This window comes from Cupressus sempervirens, chromosome 5, assembly GCF_028749045.1.
Source record: "Cupressus sempervirens isolate cs-2001-9-10 chromosome 5, ASM2874904v1, whole genome shotgun sequence".
Lineage (NCBI taxonomy): Eukaryota > Viridiplantae > Streptophyta > Pinopsida > Cupressales > Cupressaceae > Cupressus > Cupressus sempervirens.
This window is the reverse complement of record NC_143122.1, coordinates 59408126-59421835: the sequence shown is the minus strand read 5'-3', so window position 1 is coordinate 59421835 and position 13710 is coordinate 59408126. Positions and strand designations below refer to the sequence as shown.

Genomic DNA, 13710 nt, shown 5'->3' with positions numbered 1-13710 from the left:
AATTTAGCTGAGATGAATATGAGATGAGGAGAATGTGGTAAAGAATATTTGTAATCAGGACATTTCAACTGTCTCCTACACCCAACCAACTATAAGATGATGAAGATTGTACCCATCCATACTATGAAAAAGAGAAAGATAAAGATCTTCCTCCAATAAAATGGTCTAGTTCTGAAACTTACAAGTTTGACAACATTAATGAAGCTAGTTACCAAGTATACCAATTGGCGGATAGATCAGAAAATTCACAAACTGATAGAAAAGAATATTGCCTTATTATTTGATGGGAAACATGGAAGTACATTCTTCCAGTGATGATGAAGCAACCCACAGTGCTGAGAAACCTGAAGGCTGAAAGTATAAAAGATAAGATACAACAAAAACTTCAGCAAGATCAAGAAGAAAGAAAGTTGCAAATGAGGAAAAGAAATCAAATTAGGCTCATTCTTCAGCTTGCACTTATCCATAAAGGAGATTGATTTCATGAATCGAAACAGAATATCAATCGCTGAAAACAAACCACAAGTGGAGATGGAAATTCCTCCTCCAATTCATGAACAAAATGCAAAACCTATTGAATAGGAAATCCAGAAAAAGAAAACAGTAAGAGTTCTCCAGAGAAGTTTGCAACTTCTTGGCAATATATCACCAACTTCTCGGGGAGAAATTTCAAACTTCTCACAAGAAGCAGGTATGATGCCAACTTCGCTGTGTTATTTTGATCTATAGTTGATACAACTGCATCTATAATAGTTGTGGTGATCTTTTGTTAGCAATTGCAAGAGCATGATGCCTAAAGGATACATATCATATCTAGGCCAAAAGTGCTAGCTCTTTGAAATCCAAGACCAATATAACAAAAAAAAATGCATGTAATGAGCCCTGCTGACTCTCAAACAATCTATGCTGAAGAATTGATTTCTTTTTTTTATTTTTTGAGGTTTTGCAATTTTTGATACAACAATATAGCAGCGAAATAGAAGATATTGCAATAACAATTTCAACTCAAATATTTGGATATTACATAGGGAATATACAGCTGAAAATTCCAGATTTTAATATCAACTTAGATACTGGGTATTTTCACAAAATACTAACAACCCAATTGATAAAATATCCTCCATTATCTTAATCAACAATATCCAGAAAATTTATAAGTTACAATTATGAACTTACATGTAAAACGTGCCTTGAAATCCTCTGAAATGAAGACTATCAACAGCGAAAGAATTCTTCAACAAAGAAATGCAGCTCCAAATATGGAGAATGTTGCTCCACACAACGTTAAAATATAATAAAGTGTCATTATAATATAATTTATTAATTGTTTTTGGCTCTAAAAATGACCTTTTCCACCACAACATAATATTTTGACACACAAAGCCATTGTTTCTTGTACCCACAATTTAAAACTTTTCAACCCAATTCCAACGAGCTATTATACTGAGGTGACCAACATTGAACACCAACAAAAATAGCAACCTCAACATATTTAGATGAATAATAATAATTCACCCATCTTGCCAAAACAACTGAAGAAGTATCATAATCAAAATCTAACAACACTAGAGTGATCCCGATGAAGAAAGACAATGAATGAACTTGACGAGGTAACTTACTATAAATAGACGCTCCCTCCAAGATTCTTGGAGCCCAAAATAAAAATTGAGAGCATCACTCAACTCCTCAAGCTCAACTGAGCTCATTAGAACCAACAATTTGACTTATTATAAATACTAAGTCCCTCAAATAAAGCCAAAACACACCATAGGTTGTCGAAAAGCCTATAACCCAACAACTGAGACCCTCAAATCCCACTGTCAGCTCACGCGGGTCGCAATGGTGAACTGACCAAGCCAACCGTAGGAACCTACTAAAAATTGGTACATTATAGTCCACTCTCCCTAAGATTGCTTGTCCCCAAGCAATCCCAGAGCAAAATGAACATCACAGTCCACCTGGATCCCAAGAGTAGAACTGTGTACCATTCCTGCTGTGTACAAGAAACTCCTATAGCACCAACACCCAAATAATAGACATCAACATCAAAATCATCTGAAAATTGACTCCCCTAAGATTGCTTGTCCCCAAGCAATCCCGAAGCAAAATGAACATCACAGTCCCCCTCGATCGCAAGGGTAGAATTGTGTACTATTCCCGGTGTGTACAAGCAACTCTTGTAACACCAACACCCAAATAACAGACATCAACATCAGAATCATCTAAAAACTAACTCTAGGCACTGATGAAGGCAACAACTCATCGGAACTCAACCCAACTGAAATACCAACTCTATCCACACATGAGTCCCCATCAAATTGATACTCGAATCCAACTGCACTGTGGAGATGATAACAACCATAAGTTCCTAAATCACTACCATCAACTCCAAGCTCAAATAAATTGTCCTAGGTGTGTGGATACTACAAGTAATATAAGTTGATCCCATCCCATCCCATAATGGATGGTATGAAACTAGAGCCAACCCACACTAACATGAAACTAAATCCTCTACCTGTGGGTCAAAAGAGAAGTGATGAGCACTCAACATAGTATAATATCAATAAAAAATCCCAATCCCTGTCAAGGGCTCATCAATATGAAACTAGGAATCAGGAGACTGCTCCAATCTTTCACTTTAAACTAATGGTTAGGTAGGATCCTAGCCAATCCTCTCAACAAGCCCAACCATGAAATCGTTGTGGGGAAGCATGGTAGACAGAATCTCTACAATCTTTCCCAACAACCTCTAAATAGCACGAGAGCCTCAGATAAGAGTGCCCTTAGACACTGTATGAATCCTCTCGCACATCTAAACTTTCCAAAAGATACTCCATCAAAGACTTTGTGCAAATAGAAATTATATGTGGAAGAATCACCTATTCCCCAACTACCCATAGCCGATCCATCTAAAAACGTGGCACAATAGGAATCACACTACAGCCTCAATTGATGATCTCAACTCCTCCATACCTATTGCATGCATATCCTAGGCAGATGTGACTAGCACATCATCATGCCCCCTCATCCCTGACCGTGGAAGCAAACTCTCCACCAAACCACAAATTTGCAACTAAACAGGATCTGGAGCTAGTGTCGACCGTACTTGCTTCAACTCCATGGTAGCCTCATCCAGCTGTGACTATGACTCCTGAAGAGCCAACTAAGTACAATGAAGAGTCCATGGTCACCTCAAGCTCTTGGGTGAGCTTAGCCACCTCCTCTTTCCCTGACGACATCTCATAACAGGTGCTAGCCCCCTCTAGAAGGCAGTGTCTATCAACAACTAACTACAAATAGTTATGCTTCAAGATCCTGACAGCCTCTCAAAGTGCATGAATCTGTGCTAGAGAAAGAGTACTATCACCATGCCTATCTAACATAGGAGCACCCCAACCATATGCGCCTAATAGATAGACCAAATTAGGCAAAAAAAACACTTTAAAATCTAAAAAGATGTTTTGAGATCAAATTCAGCCCACAGATTTGGCCGCTAGGCAGAAAGTTCTTCAAAATTCACTGCAAATTCTGCCCAGGTTCCTCTGACAGAGTTTGCAGCAAATTTGTAGCTCTGCGAGAAAGTTTGGGGAGAATTTGACAATGACCAGACTTTGTACAGAATCCAACCAGACTTTGCGAGTTACTGGAGAGAATATCTGGTAACTTAGATATACTTAGAGCCAGTGATATTGGACCTCCAATTAAAGGTATTACCATTCCTATTAATGGGGAGTTGTTGAATGCACAGTTTGCTAATGATACTACTCTTATCCTTGAATTGTATGATTTGAATTTTGATAATCCAATGGACAGACTGCAACGTTTTTTTAGCAAGCCAATTGTGTCTTCCCAAGCAATATGTTACTCCTTTTCATGGTTAGTTGCTACAAGTACCAGTCTAACCAGTTGGAAAAAATATTAAGAGATTTCTTGTTGTCAGATGGGATAGGTAATGAGAAAAGACATTATGTGAAACGGGAACGGTGTTGTAAACCCAAAAATTTGGAAGGGCTGGGTCTTAGAGATCTTAGAGCCCATGGCATTGCCCTCGCTGCCAAATGGATCTTTAATACCATCCAAGGGGAAGAGCCCTGGAAAGTTTTGATAAGAAACAATATCAACAGATCTGTGATTAAAAAAATAAAAAAAGCTAAGATTTAGAATAATGTTCCATTATATGATATCATTTTTGGTGACTTTGATATGAAAATCTTTGATTCTAAGGTCTTTTTGTCTCTTTCGAATGCATGGTGTCAGGTGAGAAGGCTTCTCTATTCCACAAGGGCTGTTGATGGTCCTCCTACCTTTTCAGTCATGGATAATCAATTTGATGGGGAATTCCCTTAACAACAAACCCTTGGCTCTCACACAAAGTTGTTCTGCTAAAACTTGGCATAATAAAGGCATCTTTAAAATTTGTGATATTCTGGTTGACAATCAGCTAGGGTCTTGGGAAGTACCTAGAGACAAATTTAACATCTCAAACTCGTAGAAAAAAACCTTACTAATGCTATTAAGGCATTCTTTCCTGGCAAAATTTTAGACACCAATCAATTCCTCTTGCAGGTTAAGTGGTCTGATGGGACCTTATTAAAGGAGGTATCTACTAAACAGATTTACAATATGATGAAGGATGATAATAGTATTTTTAATTGGATCAATAACTCCTGGGGCCTCGCATGGTCAATTTCTGAATGGCACTTGATGTTTTATTTGATTGCAACTCCCCCCTGAACCTAAAAAGTCTTTGTTTTGGAGGCTATTGTTGTTAAAAAAGCTGGCTGTTGGCAATGTTCTTTCTTTTATGGGTATAAACCTTGTCTTTTGTGCTATCTGTAGTTGTAGTGAGACATTTGAACATTTATTTTTTAAATGCAAATTTGCTTGCTCAATTAGGTCTCTTTTTCTTGGGAAAAAGCGTCAAATGGGATAATTTGAATGGCCTCTCCTGGATTTATTTCCTTGTTGATCATTCTGATGATTAATTTATTTCCAAGTTGGGAATATTCTGGCTTATTCTTTCTACTGAGGTCTTATGGTATCTTTGGAGGAGGAGGAATGAATAAGTTTTCCAGAACAGCATGTGGCACCCTAGTGAGTTTAGATGAGTTTAATTCTAAACTCACTTATTTTTACATTGTGCCACAGGTCTCTGCTGTTACTGAAGTTCCCAAAGACAGGTTCCTGATACTGGTTCGTAAGGATGCTACAATTTTGTATAAAGATGTTCAATCAGCCCACTTTTATGACACTTATACTGATATGCTGAATCAAGAAGAACTTGCTAACGTGAAGCAGTTTGTTAAAGAGAACAAAATTGATATAAAGAAGGAGAATGAAAAGATTAAAGAAGTGAACAATAAAGCTAAACAAAGCTGGGATAAGGAGATTGCTCACGCTGATATTGATACACCGCTGGGAGCATTCGATGGAGATAAAGCTGAATGCAGTAATAGTGTTATTGGTCCAGTTCTTAGTTTAGCTGTTTCTTTGATTAGTCTATGTTTGGAATACTTGTATATATTTTGATGCCATGTAACAAACTTAAGTACATAACTCTGTCGGTCTGACCAGTCACGGTGATATGACTGGGGTAGTTTTTTTTTGGTAGTTTTCTGCTGTTTAAGACAGTACTGCAACAGATACTTTTATATGTTATGCTTTTACAAACTATCTTAATAGAAAAATTCAAATCTTAAAACAGATCAATAGCTCCCAACCAAAAAATTTATTGCGAACCTTATTATTCCTGTATGGTATAATCTGATTGCAAATAGATTTAACTGATATTGCAGACTTATATGGTTGTGAGGAAATTACAAGCTCTTGACCTTTGCTTAATTTTTACTAATAACCTACAACATCAATATATGAATCCCTCTCCCTCTTTTAGTGGGGCAAATTATCTGCCCATCGCAAAACTCTTTGTCAAACATTCGTGGTCACTCCTGGACTACTCAATTCATCTTGATGGTAGTGGACTTGTCAAACTTCTTGTTCTTATTTATCACTAAATGTAATCTCCTCGAGGTGTGTTGATATAGTCGATCAGTTAACATATACTCAGTTTGGATGTAATGTCCCATATTATATCATGCAGATGTATATATCCTCTCTTCTCTAGTTCCAATGTCCAAGTGCATGGAGAAATATAATGGCTGTGGGAAGCTATCTTAGAGTCAAACTTGACATATCTGGGAACCGTGGATTTACACCAAGATATGCAGCGAATATTGAAATTAATAGATTAATGAAACTTTATTTTATCTCTCTAATGTTGCAATGTGTAACACCCCATATAACAAGGGCCCAATAATGTGTACTTTTTCACAAAAAATATCACTTAACTGGAGACATCGATTCTCCCCATCAAAGAAATATATAATTTCTTATATAGTCTGGAGATTACAGTATTTGAACTTTCCACCAAAGATTGCACCTGAATCTCCTAGTGGGGGTAACTGGCTAGCAACACAAATTAAATTGAAGATCAAAGGTTTGTTCGCTATATTATAGTCCTTCAATTGTATCAATAACTTGATTATTAAAATAGTCTTCAGGTATCAGTCAATATGTATTGATAGTTAATCTTCATTCATTCCTTTATCATTCGGAAGAGTTCACATTTCTATTATGATGCCAAGGATATATCCTCTGTTGATTGCTAGTCAATTAAGACAGCCCCTTAATTACTGGTTTGAACTTGCTGATAGTATTTCAGCGATCTTCTGAAGTAATTCCTTCTTAATCGAGTATACTCTTCTACTGGTTGAGAATTTGAGATTTCCGATCAGATCTGATAATGTATTGAGTGTCCATCCTAGAATTATAAGTGGTCCCAATCTGATGCCCTGTTAGAACTCAAAATGTGGGAAGTCTACATGAAGTCTCACAGGTCTGGTAAGGAACCCGCACTAATACCATGTTAAAATTTCTCAGTCTTATGTATTGTTTTATGCCTTCGAAGAAGACTTAATCTTCCTATATGTTGGTGAACAGATTTGTCTATTAAATTAAAGAGAAAGAATAAAAGATTCTATGCCCAAGTAAGAATAAAAGATTCTATGCCCAAGTTCATAAGACAAATACAATTTCCCAACAGTTGAGAAATTTTTACATTCGCAATTCCTCTCTGAATTTTAGTAAGGTTCAGCTTCCTTATTGGATTTTCAATCAAAACTACTTTTCAAAAGAAGATTACTTTTAACCCGAAAGTAATAAGGCTTCCCATCTATTCTTGGATAGGGGAACAATCTAATTAATAACAATATGATAAAAATAAATGCATACAAAGGAGAGAACACACAGTTTCTCTATCAATCACATTCCAGAAAATAAGCAAACTTGAAAGACAATCACCACGAGGGAAGAAATATCCAGCACATAAGGAATCATTCAATAATTCAAAACTGATTCAATACTAAATCAATAATGAACTAATTCAAAGCATACATCTTTGAACATTCAACTATTTCCTTTCAAAAAGAACAATACTGTTCAGATATGATATTGAAAAAAACTTAGAGAATTTGCATAAAACTAAACCTTTTAGTAAATCGGTCACAGCATGATATCCATCAAAAACTGCTAACCCTAGCACTGCTGAGTTTCAAACTTAAATAGCAAGCTATCCAAGAATCTCCCTAAAAACCCGATTCTCAGATAGTTAGAAGTAGTTATGAAAACCAACATTAAAATAGGGTATGTATACCCAAAGTTTAACTGATAAAAACCATAACTAAAAATTTTTTCAAGCAATTTAATAGAAAACATAAAATAACCGCTGATTGGTCAAGCGGTTTCCTCCTCATCTTCGGCATCTTCGGCATCACCCTGCCCACGCGCCAACTTCCACGTCCTAAATGCATTCATAAATTCAATCATGGCGATCATGTTCAGATTCTTGATGCTTTGGAGGTGATTTTCCAAATGTCCTTGCCCAGCTTCATTTAATTCACAGTGTCCACATAACTTGGTAGTCGCAGGGTGTAGGTTCCTAAGCACTTCACTCTTGGCCACTTTGGATAAGTCGAACGATGTGAGATCAATCTTGTCTTTTATAGACTTCATACGTTCTTCGTGTTGCTTGACCATTGTCTCTACATCAAAGCCTCCTCCTTTGAGGGGATTAGGCAAAGGTGAACCGATGGACTTGGAAATCTCTGCCTACCTGCTCCAGCAACGCCTTGAAATCCCTTTCACATGATTGCATTCTTAAAATCGTAGAAGTATAGTTGGACACTCTCCAAGCAATGTTTTTCCTCAAAACCTGAATTAGACCTGTGTCTACATGTTGCAACGGGTTTGCTTGGAGCAATTTTTCAGGTCCGAACTCTTCTACTTCCACTAGTTGAGACACCATGGCTGATAATTTTTCAACTTTTTTCCATGCCCCGCATTGAACACGGGATTCATCAAGAGCAACCCCTACTACGGAAACAACCTCATGCTAATTCCGCATGACTTTGGCAACTAGACTCGTTACCAGGTTGATCCAACTAGATACTACGAACATCATCATTTTTCCTTTTTCAAATCCTCTAATAGCTTCTGATTTTCAAGGTCATCGGAATCGAAGGCAGTTTATGACTAATTAGCAAGAACTAAGCTTTGTTCCTTCAATGAGTTTATGTATTCAGCCATTGCATTATTTTCGGCTTTCAACCTTTTTTTCTCAATTCCATCTTTCTGTGATTGCAGCACAATTTGTTTCGTGGACGCCTCTACCCTGTGCTCCTTTGTCTCTCGGTTCATTACCCCTAGATTTGTGCGTGTAACTTCAAAGTTGCTCAAGTCCAATTTGTCAACTGCCTCTTTATGGTTATAAGTAGCTACTTCAGCAATGCTCCTCCCAATTGCACTGTCAAAAGTTATCCTAGCAGTGCTTTTGGTCCTTTTGGATTTAGGAGCCTTATTAGTGTATTTACTTATAATATCATTAACAGGAAAAGGCATTGGAACCAGACTCTTTTCCTATTTACCGAGGCCACATGCCAATTAGGAGTGACAGCATCCCGTTGTGATCCAGCAACCACTTCCGAAGTAGTTGCAATCCGTACCCTTGGAGGAGATGAACCCACGATCATTTGAACCCTCTAGCTATTATCAATGAGTTCTCTGCCTTGATCTTTGTCTTGCTCGCTGCCAACTTGAATAACTTGGTAAGGGCTTGCTGGAGTTGACATTTTCGTCTTCCTGCTACAATGAGTTTTCTGCACAAGAGGTGGATTGTGAACCTTTTTCTCAAAAATTATTGATGACCTTTTGCTACCTGCAATGGGGAGGACCACTATTAGAAACAGAATCAACCCTGACACTAGCACGGGTGCCCCTTTTTCAATTTCACCCAAGACTTTTGCTTTTTAAACACATTAGCTATTTTTTCAAGGTTATCATCTTCTTCCTTAGAATCCCAAACTATGGCAAGGTTTACAGGTTCAATTTCCTGGGAAGTTGGAAAATCTGTCCCATCCTCCTCTGTATCTATAATATCTATTCCCAACTTTAATTGAAAAAGGATAATTTGGGAAACAGTAAACCTAGATAAACCTCTTTTTTTCACTTCTAATTCATTAGTACAATCTTCCCAGAAATCTTCAACAGTGGAAACATGTGTTATTTTCACCTAACTATCAAACAAGCTATGGATGATGCCTTTGTTGTCAAAGTTTGGTCTAGCTTGATAAGTACCAAAACCAAACTTAACCAGATCAGAGTTTATACATTTTGCATCTTCCATGCTTCCACATGTTAGCTTGCCTAATTTAAGTGGGAAAATGATATCACAAGCTTCCTCAGCAGAGAATTTATTTATCACAGAGATTAATTGCCATGCTACTTCCACCAAGATGAAACAATCAAAAGTAAATCTAGGAAGACGCATAGGTTCTTCATCAAAACCTCCTACTCTCAAATAAGTGAACTTTGGGAATTGAATATGTAGGCTACCGAAAGATTGGACAAGTCTTTGAGACTCGGGTGAAAATCTGTGTTGCAAAGAATTTTTCATTTCAAAAACACAATTTCCCAAAGAAAACATCATGAACCCTTCTAAAATTATCTAAGACTTTATCTTTATGTAACAAAGGGCGATAACTATATATGGTGATATCCTCAGTCCAGGGTTCATGTGGCAAATGTTGCAAATCTTGAGTGGTAACTAACATATACATTAAGTAAGATGACATGAAGAAATCTTTCTTCAGATTTAGGGCACCTTTCAACTAATCTCTGAGAGAACTGGCAATTAGTTCTGCCTAATCCAGAAATTGCGAACCTGCTAACACAATTTGAATATAGAAGTACATCTAATTTTCGAAAACAAAGACACCAAGGGAACCACAAATTCCATGTAAAAGAACCATTATGTCTTGAACTTGAGCAGTCATCAGGCTTTTCTTCAAAGTTTTAGGTAACCTCGAGCCACCCTTATAAAAAGCTTCTATACAACTTTTTGCTATGGCATTCTTATATTCACTTGCCTTTTCAAAAAATCTAATTGCAGATAAGGCCGGGGTAAGATCAGCAAATTGTTGGTCTTCCAGGTGACACAAGCTAGACACGGTCTCTCTATTGACATCCAACAAAATACTTACATCTTTCTTCAATATATGGCATTCTTGAATTAACTCTAGGCAAGGACAAGCTAGAGGGAAAGTGGAAGCCATGAGCAAGTTTGTCTCTAAAACTTTAGTGGAAAAAAGTTGGGCTAGTCTTCACACAATCTTTTTGAAACCCCTCCCAAATCAACCCCCAGCAAGTCTGTATCAGCTATAATGGGGACCTACATTGCAGACTATGAGTGTTTCCAAATATGTGTAATGTAGACTTCATGATTTTAAGAGCTCTATTTTAAACGCAAAAGCAAGGAAACAACCACAAATATGATTCACCTGTAATGTCCCCGTTTTGGTTGACATCGTTTTGCGTGCCGAATCAGTATATCACGGACTCTCGTAGACTAGTGGTTGTGATGAGAGGGTCATTCTGGCGTTTATTTGAGGATTGGATGGCTTATTATGCTCTTGGAGATATTATTTTATCATTACTTTTTATACGCGGCCTACATGTTATAATTTTAAGTTGATTTGCACTTTTTATTTTATAAAGTTATTTAATTATAAAAGTGCATTATAATGAGTTTTTATAATGGATGCGTCTAGAAGTTCTTAGTAACTTCTTAGAAAAGTGAATAAATAGAGGGCTTGGCCTCTCATTTGCATGGAGGGGATTTGATAATTCAACTACATTCTCTTTGAGCATTTGTGGCACCATCCAGGTCTGCAAATATTCAGCATAATCCTTGAGAACGATACCTCTCAAGAGATTGCATAACTGAGGAAGTGAAAGACCTTCTGAAGGGTTGCACTTTGGAAGTTAATTTCAAATTGAGCTTAATTTGTATACTCGGACTACCTGAGGGTTTCATTTCTTCGAAAAAAGCAGGCCGAAAAGCAAAGCAAAAAAGCAAATCCGAAAAAAAAGCAAGTAGATAAGCGCAGAATCGAAAAAGCAGTCCAAAAAAGCATGTCCGAAAAAGCAGTTCGAAAAAGCAGATACAAAAAAGCAAATCCAAAAAAGCAATTCAAAAAAGCATTTCAAGTTGAGCTTCATTGAGTTTTCAGACTAGGGTTGAAAGTGAACATCTCTGGAGTCATTTTGGTGAAAAGATTGAATCATATTTGTTAGAAGGGTTTTGTAAAGTCTGGGACAATATTTATGCACAAATCTGATGCAGAACTGGTCATTTTCAAAGATCAGATTGGGAGCATATTTGGAGTCATAAATTCATCATACCTGGTTTGAAATTCAAGTTGCCAATTTCTTTGCATTCCTAAGACCTGGGCGATTCAGACTATGCTTGATTTAGCACCATTTGGAGAAGGAAAAAATTTATACTAAAATCAAACAAGGCCGTACAGGTATGGCTGTACTTGCAAACCGTACAGTTGCTGGATTTGGGACAGGTTAAGGTTGCAGCCTGATCACTGTATCTTCAGCATATAGACAACATTGCTGCATCATTCCCAGGTTCTTCTTTTAATTACAATTATCTAAATATATGTTGTATATGAGAGTTTAATGGATAAAGTCACTGCTGTATATTCGAGATGCATTTCTAAATGTCAATTGTTGTTCATGTGACAAGAAAGACTATGAATTTTGTCTCTGTTTGTACCCAGCTGCATAGGACATTGGTATATCTTGAATAGTGACACAAAAAGCATGTTTAATCCTTTGTAATCAGTCATGACAGTGCACTGTTAATTTAGTAGAAGACCATAAATTACTCGTAATCTGAAGTTGTAATTGATTGTAAGAGCAGCAACATCTTAATTGAATGCGTATATATATATATATATATATATATATATATATATATATATATATATATATATATATTGGCACTATTTGGGTATCATGGAGTAGGGTGGAATTATAATTTAACAAATATTTCTTTCAGCATTTTATATCTCAGCAGTGTAGTTGATTGCTTGCCAAGTGTTTGATGAAATTGCTTAGCACATATTCAGTATGTTAGATTGCACAATTCAGACTACATGCCAAGTGTTTGACGTAATTGCATAGTTCAGTGTTAGTAGTTTTTAGTGACCTTTGAGTAAGGGTCATTACATCACCCCACGGGCGAGAGGAAGAAATAACCAGAAGATGGAAGGATTACCTACAAGACGACGACCATTTCAACTATGAAAGAAGGCTGGTTTTCTTGAATTCTCTCCTACAACTACTTGTTTTGAGCAGAAAAATAGACTTAATATCTTTCTTTTTAAACTAGAAAACTTTCCTTTAAATGCATTTTGAAAAGGACATGATCATTAATTGCGTAGAGGACAAAAGTAATTTTTGGCATGCTGTGAAGGAAAGATGACAAGGCAGAATGGGTACTAGCATTAAATTAGGAGGCAAGTACTTTAAATGATTGCTCCTCTCTACACGTGCCAAATCTTTGCTTTCACACCCTTAAATCAAAATTTCGACGCAACCATTAATGACAATTTTGACCGTTGATTACCTATACTTACTTTTTAGATCACGACGTCACCTACAACAATGTTAATCATGACAAGGCAACCAGTTGTTATGTATCTCATACGCCACATGTGTGTGCGACATGTCAAGTGGGTCTTCCAAGGAAAGCTACTTTAGGGAACAAAAGAAACCTTAAACCCTTGAATTAGTTCCTTTGGTACAAAAGGTTCAACGCGGTTTAGCACTCTTTGGACTTGGTACAAAGGGTACAAAAGGTTCAAAGAGTACAAGAAAACTTGTCTATTATAGCAAGACACCTTCCGAACCGCAACAAGATGATGCTTTGAAATAAATTTGCTTTCGGTCAAAGCTGACTGTGAGGGAGGACTTGGTCAACAATTTAGCTTGAAAGGAAGGTTGGTTAAAAACAAAGTTGAATAGATATGAAAATGTCAACATAACTTCCTTTTCGAGTTTGACAATTGACAAAACCAATGGTTCAAACTTAAAAACATGAAAACAAGAGTAAACCAAAAATAACGAGTAAAAATGGTGACTCTGAAAAACATGAATTAACACTATAGATGTCAGCGGTGCCCCATAACCAAGGAACACCACCTTTCATTATGGTATAATTGTAATTATATAATATAATATAATCATTATCATATTATTATATAACATAATTATATTATATAATAATTATATTATCAATTTAAT

At 36.6% G+C, this 13710-nt stretch overlaps 1 protein-coding gene and 1 long non-coding RNA gene across 2 annotated transcripts in view; one reads left to right on the top strand and one right to left on the bottom strand.

Annotated features, from left to right (window-relative positions):
* The window catches only part of LOC149554540 (uncharacterized), a 35420-nt gene extending 29717 nt beyond the window's left edge, over positions 1–5703 (top strand). The window contains exon 2 of the long non-coding RNA XR_016364382.1: positions 5149–5703. This is a non-coding gene — a long non-coding RNA (uncharacterized LOC149554540). The remainder of the gene's footprint in view (positions 1–5148) is intronic.
* The window catches only part of LOC149554539 (receptor-like serine/threonine-protein kinase ALE2), a 54922-nt gene that overhangs the window by 24377 nt on the left and 16835 nt on the right, over positions 1–13710 (bottom strand). The window lies entirely within an intron of this gene.